The sequence below is a fragment of the Narcine bancroftii genome, chromosome 9, assembly GCF_036971445.1.
Source record: "Narcine bancroftii isolate sNarBan1 chromosome 9, sNarBan1.hap1, whole genome shotgun sequence".
NCBI lineage: Eukaryota > Metazoa > Chordata > Chondrichthyes > Torpediniformes > Narcinidae > Narcine > Narcine bancroftii.
In genome coordinates, this window is record NC_091477.1 from 95,947,473 (window position 1) to 95,958,909 (window position 11,437).

The 11,437-nt window shown below is 36.5% G+C and overlaps 1 protein-coding gene across 13 annotated transcripts in view; it reads left to right on the forward strand.

Moving 5' to 3' along the window:
* The window catches only part of LOC138742470 (inactive N-acetylated-alpha-linked acidic dipeptidase-like protein 2), a 658,708-nt gene that overhangs the window by 449,557 nt on the left and 197,714 nt on the right, over positions 1-11,437 (forward strand). The window lies entirely within an intron of this gene.

An 11,437-nucleotide genomic window follows, 5' to 3' on the forward strand; every position in this document is an offset into this window, starting at 1 on the left:
ATGATGTAACAATTTTTTTAGATATAACATTTTTGTGATTTCCTGTCATAATTTAAGTCTACTAATATATTGCCCACATAGCAAGCTGTTTTGGTCAGTCCACAAATCTTGGGCATCCCCTCAGTGCAGGTGCGATGCAAATGTTTTCTTAGGCTTGGGCATGCTAGGTCAGGATAGATACAAACAGGATATAAAAGCAGCTTGCATATACAGATGCTATATATTACATTGATATAGATAGAACACGTCTAGATGCACATGTTCTTCAGGCATTGGCATAGTGAGTGAACAATAGCATTTATTGTCATCAGGAAAGATCAATACAGCAGAAATGTCTCTTCAATGTCATAACAGCTGCGATACATTTTGTTACATTTGTGGTGAGTCAACGCTTAAGTCTTAAAGACAGCTTAACTGCACTTATCGAGAAAGCCTATGAGCTCTACTTCGGTTGTAAAATTAGTGACCAAGATAAACCCTGGGCTTCTCACATTTGTTGAGTAACATCTGCAGTCAACCTGAGAGCTTGGGTCAGAGGTACATTATGCAATTGAACATGCTAAATTCAATAAAAGTTAATTTAATATTTCTCCAACTTCTTATGTGACACAGCAAATCTGAAATTATATTTGTGTTCAACTTGAAGTTGTCTATCATAATCCACAATATTATTCAAGAAGCAAACATTTTGAAAAATTTTTTGTCCGGTGTTATCTTGGGTCTTCTCTGCATATGTGACATCTTGTCCCACTTTCCTGGCTATTTCTCACCCTATTATTGATCAATCAATTTAGTTTCCGCTTTTGTAAAAACACAATGCTGGTAAAACTCAGCAGGTCAAACAGTGTCCTTCATATAGCAATGGTAAAAATATAAAACCGATGTTTTAGGCTTGAATCCTTCATCAAGATTGATACCTTGAGGAAGAGCTCAAATCTGAAATGTCGATTATGTATTTTTACCTTTGCTATAAAAGAACAGTTTAACCTGCTGAGTTTCTCCAGCATTGTGTTTTTATTTCAAACACAGGGTCTACAGATTTTCATGTTTTACTTTAGTTTCAGCTTTTAATGGATTTATGTCTCATCATTAGTTTTTAATGTGAATTTCATTGTATGAGGGTTTGCAGTAAAGATAACCATTTTATTTTAAGTTTGACATCAAGGGAGTAGTATAATCCCTTCCTACTTTAGTTTTGATAATCCAAAATGTTGACTGATCATTTCTACCTATGGATGCTGCCTGATCCACCGAGTTCCTCCACCTTCTCATTGTTTGCTTAAGATTCCGGCTTCTGTTGCTTTTGTGTTTCGGTTTTTACCTATTAACAGAACCTGACTCCAACACGAATTCAAACAGTACATTTGTGTAGGTGAAATTTGTTTATTCAAATCCCCTCCAAATGACTTATTCCTAGCTTAAAACGTATACTCTCTAATTTTAGATATCTCTGCTCAGGGAAAATAATTGCTGCCAATTCCCTGTTTGTGCTCCTCTTAATTTTATGTATCTCTATCTAGTATTGTTACTCCTGTGTCTCAAAGATGTCTCTTGCACATGCATGGATGTGTGAATTTGCAATTTGGACCTGTTCAGTACAGTACAAATTGCAACTTGTTTTATTGAATTGTATATTGTATATGTAAACATGAGTCTGATTAGCACCAACACCTCTGTCTCAGTCCTTCAAATTCTAATAATTGTTACCAAATTGATTTTTTTTTTAAAAAAGCTTCTTTTAAATTATTGACAGATTTTTTTCCTACCCTGAGCTTACAGGTCTCTACAAAAAATGTGCAAACAAGCAATATTTAATATCTTTAACAGAGGGCATTCGAAGTTAATAAAAATATGGTTCTTTGATTTTTAGATGATTATGTTAATGTATTCATATATGATCATGAATTGTTTATTCTTCCATGTTGGGAGGTTTCTTTGATTACTTTGTGAATAATCAAAAAATAAAGAAATATCAGCTATTTAAGAAAAACCTTGGCTTTTACAAAGTTGCTAATTAGTGTATGAAAATAGCAGACTCAAAACATACAATATTTTATTATGTTTTGTTATTCCTTTCACATTAAATGTTGCATAGAAGCGTCATGGTTTAAATATCATTTCAGTATTATTACGTGGAGCTGAATTGTATGGAATGATAATCAAGCCAAATCATGCTTCATGTATTGTTCACTCAGTCTACCCATAGAAAAATCAAAAAAATGCAAATAAAGAAAATAATGACTATTTCATTTAAGTCACAGTGTGGTTCCACTGTTAAATTGCAGCTTGCACTATAATGCAAATAGATAAAAGCTAAAATGAATAAACAACCATAAAATCTGACACACAAGTCCTTCATGTGAGCTATTGGTGTGATTGAACCAAGAACATGGCAATGGTTCTAACAGGTATTGACCCTGACAAGTTAGCAGTTATTATTCTGTTTATAAAGAAATACATTTAGAAAAATAATGTTTAACATCTCGTGAGTCTTACATAATAATCCTGCCCCAGAAGATAATCCTATATGCACCCATTGAATCAGTGCTCCTATCAGTTGATGAAACTTAACTCCCATAACTACCAATAATGCTCGTGATCCGAACATCAAAGATGAACTAGATAATACTGGAGAGGTGACCGACTGAAAACCATGTGTCACTCAGAACATATATTGTGTGATGATTTTGATGACATTTTTAAGAAACATAAACAATTAAGATATAAGAATAAAATATTTAGAATATAATTTATCTTCTTATATTGAAAATGTAGAAAATATTCTTATCGTATTTTTTTTAAACCCATAAATTTATGTCTGTGAAATTTTACCAAGGCAGTTCTGTTCCAGAAAAAGATTTGGAGAGATAAAGTTAGACTGAAATTTTCACTCTGCACTAAATTTATTCTGGATTTTTTCATTTTACTTTGGAATAAATTTGGACTTAATAGATAACAATATATGATACTATGTTTTAGGTCAATGCTCATTTTCTGGGATGAAACTTTAAGTTTTGCTCCACATTAAGTCATGATTAAGACTTAATGAGCTGGTGAATTAGAAAAGAGGATTCTGGAAGGCACTGAGAGATGGAGGGGCATCAACTAACGACCTTGCATCACATTGTTGAGAAAAATGCAGGTGGAAAACTTGAAGCTTCTTGCACATCAAATCATTTAGTGATGGACACATGTGATGTGGGAAAAGTTTAAGGAGAAAAATTAAATAAAAGAAGTATATGGAAGGAACAAAATCTAGGAAAATATTTGATTTGAAAGAATCTGAACTGCAGAGTTGAAAACAATTGAAAATCACTTTATTTACAATGGATTAAATCAATAAATAATTATAAATCTGCCATCTGAGTAACTGAAGGGAGTCATTCCCTTAGCCCAATATCAATTATAAGACAGACAGAATCTATTACAGCTTTTCAATCCACTTTTGTGGCCATTTGTAAGATCACGTTTCATGTCATGGCAACATTATTAAACTGATGAAATATCCCCCACAAAGCATGCTTTCTACTTCTTCCACTGAAATACTTCAACTCCTTGTGGTGGCAACACACAGCTTGCTTAATGCTGAAACTCGTAATAGCTGTGTTCTCTTCACACCCACGCACTGTACAAATATTCCCTTGGCAACCATGCCTTCACCAATGAACAGGAAATTTATGATGAAGAATTAAAATGCTTTCTGCATTCGTAACCATAGCAACCACCACAGAACCAATTTAGATTGTTTTATTTGAAAATGTGTCATGTCTTCTTTAATGCCTGACAATTTTAAGCACAGTATCATTCTGATCTTAGGTAAATGTTCATTTTCTCCAATTTACTCTTTTTCCTTCTTCCCTTGAATAAAATGCTGCCATTTGTATTTCAGCTGCTTCAGTTCCCTTGCATTTGGTAAAAATGCCCATTTTTGCTCTGGAATTGGATGCATAACTGTGAGGCACTCCAATAAAATATGCTTTCACATAAAGCCCATCAGGCAAATTTACAAAAGGATTATTAGAATGTAATTGGAAGTCAGACTCCAGATGGCAATTTTTCTTCTGACTTCTTTCATCCAAATTCTCTGAAACTATTGGTGTGCCAACACCCCTTAATGAAACTGAAAAAAAAACAGTATTTGCAACTTTGCCTTTCTGATCTGCAGTGATTATTGCCAATCAAAAAGAACAATTCCTAATGGACTTTCTAATAACCTATGTCATCAGTGTCATCGTAGTCATATCATATTATCCTCTGATCCAATTATGATTAATGAATCTGAAATGCCATCATCGTGTAACTGCAAAATAATCCTATTTGAAGGTCAACTTTACCAACAATGCTGAGTATTTTTAGCACTTTCCGTGTTTATATTTTGCTTTTGTGTACCTGTAAGTATCATAAGATTAATGAAAATTACTGCTTCACTGAATCTCACTTTGGTTCATGGTAGAATGCTTGTAAATCAGCATCCGACCTTAGATAATGTTTTCCTACATACACATCTCACCAATGTTTCTGCTCTGTACACATTCTGTTTGCTTCACACAGGCTGAAGCACGAGAGACACCATTAATTGTTTATAAATTTGTATTTCTATTCCAGAAAATATAGTGAATTATGCTCAGATGTTTGACAGATGCGGTTGCCAACTCAAAGGGATAAGTACTTCCCTTATTGGGTTTCTTAGAATCAACAACCCTACAAAAAACAAATTTCTCACCAGTGCATTGCAATGTAAGGAGAAATTGATAGTCACGTGAGATTCCCTGTTTGGCAGGCTGTGCAGGTTTTGATGTTGTTCAGAATTTGATTAAAATGTAGCAATAAATTAGTCTTTCTAATTCTAATAAGAATTCTTCAGTTCAAATTCTCCTAATCCTTTGCATTATATCTTAATTTTCAATATTGATTGGTAAATCTCATTTGTCTCAGTTCCTTAATGTCTGAGAGTTAATGCTGACATTGCACTGGAATTGTTCTTTCTTATTTCAGGCGATTGATATGGTTCACCAGTTTAATTTTACTTTTGGTGCCCTCAGCGATTGTGCTGCATTCAGCATTCCCTGCTCTTATTCAGTACTTGTCTTTCTGTTGTCAAAGGTAATAAGTTGAAATTCTCTTTGATGACGAAGCACTACATCTCCCTGTAGTGAAATGTATTTTGTCTATTGCAGCTGGAATACCAAATGCAGTTCATCAGAGTTTAAATTTTCCAGCACACAACTTTTTACCTTTCAAATTTCTGAAGATTTTTAAACCAGTTTCTCACCATTACCAAGTCAAGTCAAATATATTATTATCTGATTGCACAAGTTCAACCTGATGAACTGTGGTCTCCGGTCCTCAGACCAAAACACAACCAGACAAACAATACATATGCAGGGCAAGTATTCATATATATTAATAAATAAATAAATGGTACAACATATAGATAAATACCAATAAATAAATTTATTGTCATATAGATAAATAGTTGTATAGAATGCTAAAATCTTGAGATGATTTTACTTCATGTAAACATAAGTCACTGGGGATTTAGAGACTGGAACTTTAGAGGAGGTATACAATGGGAAAGGGGTCGCAGAAGGAGAGGAATTTGAGCAAAACGGCAGGAGGTGGTGAGAGGAATGTAGGAGAGGCAAATGAAGGAGGTACAGCGGGCAAGGATATTTGTGACTGAGCCCACAGTGCATGTAGATGACAGATGCCAATGTATATGCCCACTGAGTATATGTGTAGATGTGGGTCCTGTCTTTGTATATGCATGCTAATGACATGCAGCAGTGCCTATACTCAGGGGCACCTGTACCCCAGCCAGTTGTTCAACACCTTTCATTGTTTGTGCAGTATCAGGAGTGCAATAGGAGTGAAAGAATGCAAGTTCCATTAACCTGTACTACTCAATGTGAAGTTCAAAACCTGGAATATCACAGTCTTCATGGCCAGCCCCAATGCTGACAAATCTGAACAGCGGCCTGCTGTTGTAGCCTAGGAATCTAGATATGCATAGACATCAACATGAATGTGTATGATGCTTTGACTCACTATAGCATAGAACCAGCACATTGAGTTTATTAGAATGTGCATCCAAACCCTGGAAATTATAGAAGCTGCCACTGTTCTTTGCTGATTCAACCTGAAAAGAAAATCCTGACCCACATCTTGGAGACAAACTGATCTTCCTGGGGCCTTCAGTATCATTCGGAAAACATCTTAACTTCTGGCAAGGTAGACTTAAGGAAAGCTAACTTTTTTGCAGAGATAAGTACAAGGCATCATGGCACCATCCCTACTCCAGGCACAGGCACCTGGTAGATGATATTATCTGAGAGAGAGAGATCACAAGAGAGTTCATTTCCCAATACCTCAAGACCTCCGTGTCTATTATCTCCATAAGGATATCCTCTAAATAATGACAAAACCAGAAATGTTGCTGCAAGGAAATGAAGAAGCTCGCAAACATCTCAGCATTAGGACATAATCATTCAAAAGATCAATGCTGATCTGGCTCTGCACTCAGCTCCACTTGCCTGTCTTTTCCCTATTTCCTTAATTTCTCGGCTTTTCAAAATTCCATCTATCAATGTCTTGAATATATTTAATGATTATTGATGACTCTTCTCAAAAAATATCCATTCAGCAACCTGACATTCCAGCAAGTTTATTTTTGGAGACTACTTAATTTCTCGATTCTTCAACAAAGTGTCTTGAAGTCCAGAATAATTAGGGCTTGTAAAGAGATTCTTAGTTTCTTCATCAGTAACACCAGGACTGGTTTGATTAGAATAATCAGGAGATTCAGGATCTAATTAATCACAAATGCAAGATGTGCTCAGATAATTGAAGGCTGAGGTCTAACAGAAATCCTGCTACCAAAAGAATACATGGTGGTGGAAAGAGCACAGGTGGTCCAGAAACCTGCTGGTAACTATAATCAGCTTGGATTCCTAAGTGCTGTCAAATGTCCAAATGTCTAAAAGTTCACCTCGCAAAGAGTCTAAAAAGGTTAAATTATCTTGTTCAAAATACAGTCAGCCCCAAATGAAAGGAACATTTCAACAAATCTTCCACATGATACCTTTGTCCTTGATGTCTGCTTCTTTGACTTCAGTCCTCATCCAGTCTAATGTCACCCCCATTCTAAACCAATCTTTGCTAAAGTGGTAAGTCAGAGCAGAGAACAAATTCACAACTACAATTCAATTCTAATGGGAGAAAGACCTCCTGAGTGACCATTGAGATATAGAAATTGTGCCATTCTTAAAGATATTAGTTAAACTTGGCAAAGTTCTTCTAAACAACCTCTTTCCAGAAGTCAAACAGATGCTGCCTCTATTGTAGTGTGGTTTGTGTCTGTCTAGATAATGGGTTTAATCTTCAGTGCCTATCATTTCTAAAAACTATGAAACAAATAGCTCAACTGCCATGCTTGGCCTTATGTGACTTCATACTAACCTGTGATTCTGTCAGTCAAGGGGATATAGCCACCTATGTAATCCAGGGAGCTGCTGATATATAAAACATAGAGCATCACAGCACAGTACAGGCCCTTTGGCGCTCAATGTTATGGCGACCTATATATTCATTAATAAAATACTGAACCCTCCCTACCCTGTCACGCTCTTCCGTCTCATAAATGCTCCTAATGTTTCAGCCTCCACCACCATCCCAGAAAAGGCAGTCCAGACACCTACAACTCTCTGCATAAAAAATCTTAACCCTGATGTCTCCCCTAAACTTCCTTTTCTTCACTTTGTACACGTCTGGTGTTTGCTATTCCTGCCCTGGGAAACAGGTGCTGGCTGTCCACCCTATCTATGTCTCTCATAATCTTGTAGACCTCGATTAAGTCTCCTCTCATCCTTCTGTGCTCCAAAGAGAAAAGTTCCAGCTCTGCTAACCTTGCCTCATAAGACATTTTACAATCCAGGCAACATTCTCCCCCGCACCTCTCTATTGTTTCCATATCCTTCCTATAATGAGGTGACCAGAACTGAACACAATACTCTAAGTGTGGTCTTACCAGAGATTTGAAGAGTTGCAACATGACCTCTCTACTCTTGAACTCAATCCCCCTTTAATGAAGCTCAGCATTCCATAGCCTTTAACTATAATATCAACCTGTGTGGCAACCTTGAGGGATGCATAGATTAGAACCCCAAGGTCCCTCTGTTCATCCATACGCTTAAGTAACTGACCATTAACCTTGTACTCAGCCTTTTGGGTAGTCATTCCAAAATGCATCACCTCACACTTATCCAGATTGAACTCCATCTGCCCCTTTTCTGCCCAACTCTGCATCTTGTCTATTATCCTTTTGTAACCTACAACCTTCAGCACCATTCACAACTCCTCCAACCTTCATATCATCTACAAACTTACTGACCCATCCTTCTGCCTCTTCATCTAGATAATCTATCAAAATCACAAAGATCTGGGGTCCCAGAACAGATCCATGCAGAACTCCACTAGTCACTGACCTCCAGGCAGAATACCTTCCATCCACTACTACTCTGCTTTCTACATAACAGGCAATTTATTTATGTATACAGCCAAAGTTCAATGGAATCCATGCCTCATGACTTTCTGAACGAGTCTGTCATGGGGGACCTTTTCAAATGCCTTTCTAAAATTCACATAGACCATATCTACTGCTCTACCCTCATCAATTTCTTTTACCTCCTCAAAAACCTCATTTAGGCTTATGAAGCACAACTTTCCCTTCACAAAGCCATACTGATCCTCGAATAGTCTGTACTCTATCCTTGAGTGGACTACACATTGAGTTTCCATTGCTAAGTCAATTAAATAAATTGGAAAAGATGCTTGTAACATTAATCCCCACTCAGAACTACCACCTGACCTTTATATAATTCTTTAAACCTATTCTATTTTTATTTGATAATTTCATATCTGTTCCCAAGGGTTGCTCTCCATCCATCCTCTTGAATTTATCTAAAAGCTCAAAGCGTGCACATAATTCATTAGAAGAAACTTTGTGGAAGTTAATTTAGAAGTCAAAGTGGAACATATAATGAGATTTTCCATTGTACTGTTGGGTTGTCACTGGCTCAAAAACTTTCACTGTTTTGGATGTTTGAGTCCTTGTTGATTTTTATGTGCAATGACAATGTACTTTGCAGTTAATTTGCAATTTGCTAATAATTCAGTTAATACTTTTAGGCAGAAATGAAGTATGACCAACCAGTTTCTGGTTGGTTTAGGGTTTTTGAATGCATGCATCATATTAATGTTATCATTTTGTATTTCAAATGATTGTTGTGTCACAAAAGCTTCTTCCCTGGTTTACATGTTCCATAATCTCTGAGAATGTATGGGTAATGAGTTCCTTCAGTGAATCTGATGCTTAAATAAGTTGCCATTTGGAATGTTTACAATGGTGTAATCATTTTCACTTTTAAAAGTGTCTGGTTCTTTTATGATTCTTATCACTGATCAGCTCCTTTCAATTCAGCTCCAAAAATAATTTTGGTCCAATTTGCTTGAAAGCATTTGATTTAACAATGTGGCAATTTGGTACTTCCTTATTTATTTTGTCATCTTTCCAATGTGTTTCTCCTTAGTACATATATATTTTTATATGCTCGTACCTGCTAAGGAAATAATATTTATTCTCTTTTTCAAATGAGTAAATGAACTTTCCATGGCACTTTTAGTTCAGAAGCAGACATTAAGTCTTGAAACTGAATTTCTTGCTGTTTTATTTCCCCAACTTTCCATGTAAACCTTGAAACTATTCTAACTTTGGAAAGCTCTGATTCTGTCTGCATCACACCTCTAGACTGCAATAGCTCATTGTGAAAAGAATCCTTAAACACCCTTCTATTTTTTGTCTCAAACAACAAGTCTGAGCTTCCTGGTCCATGACCATCTGGCAATGAAAAAACCTTCCCTCACTGCCTGACCTAAACTCATCATGACATGTGCACTCCTCTCAACCATTTTTTGCCCCATGGAGAACAATGTGCTGCTGTTACACTGCTAGCGACCGGGTTCAAACCTGGGCTGTCGGTAAGGAGTTTGTACATTCTCCCCGTGTCTTGCGGGTTTCCTCCGCGTGCTCTAGTTTCTTCCCACTCTTCAAAACATACCAGGATTGTAAGTCAATTGGGCGTAATTGGGTGGGTTGTGGGCCAGAAGGGCCTGTTACCATGCTGTATGTCTAAATATAAATGTAGAATTCCAGCTTCTCCATTGAGAAATCCATTATCGTAGAAATAACATTTCTTTCTTTCTTCATGGTGGACCTTGTGAAATGGGACTGTAGAAAAGCAAATAGATCAAATATTCAGTCCTTTGGTTTTCATCTTAAAGAGCCTCATGATTCAGGATTCATGAGATTTTTATTAACTGGTATCACTGTGAATGCATTTTCAGAGGTCTCACTTTGGCTCATGGCAAGCTCATTTTTTCCCTGTAAAAGAAGGAGGAATGCACCATCCCCTCAGATAGCATCCTGACTTAGAAATATATCAGTATTCATCATCATCGCTGACATAAACTATCGATAATTTTTTCTGAATAACGACATGATGGTTTCTTTCCCATGATAACTGCAGTTTAGCCAAGATAATTGGTGATGGATCTTGTCATCAAAGCTCCAATTCAGCAATGAAGAAAAATACAATGGCTTTGAAATGGATTCTCAAAGGTGGTTATCTTTGAGAAAGGTGGTCAATATGGTGGTTAGTGTCTGCATCATTCTCAGAGATGAATGCCACAGAGATAATGGAAAGAGGAATTGGCAAGAGCAAGATGGAGACTGATGTAGTGGAAATTTGCTCCATGTTCTTTTTTACTCTGTTCCACCAGTATTGACCAAGTGCACTCCAAGAATAGCTAGGTCAATCCAGAGAACAGTGAGGGGAGCTTTAGTTTGTCCTTTGCTACGAAAATGTCCTGCAGTGAGGGTGTGCCAGAATTCTGGGTACAAACATGTAGCACATCTCAGAAATAGTGTTTGATGCATAGTAGGGATTGTGAACGGGAAGAGTAAAGTGAAGGACACAGCTAAGTTACAGATTGTTTATATTTTGTACATGTAGAGAATTCCATGTTTAACATTATTGAAAATACATTTTTGGAAGATAACTTTCTAGATCACAATGCAAGTTATCCTTTGGGGAAAAAACAGGGAATTTTACTTTGTCCAGCATTTTGTGCTGAGAAGCAAAGAATAATGGCATCCAATCATTGCATTTGTCCTTTTGCTAGATTTCCTGTGGGTCTTTGTATTGTAATTCAATTTGATGGGGAAATCATTTGGTGCATTAATTTATTGTGTTTCAAGAGAGTGTTTTTATAATAGTTCATGTACCTATCCATGTCCTTGAGTTCAAATGCCTTACCTGCCAGGCTTCTTGTATTAAAATAAATGCTGTTTATTCTCTCTGATTTTCCATGCTCCCGATCT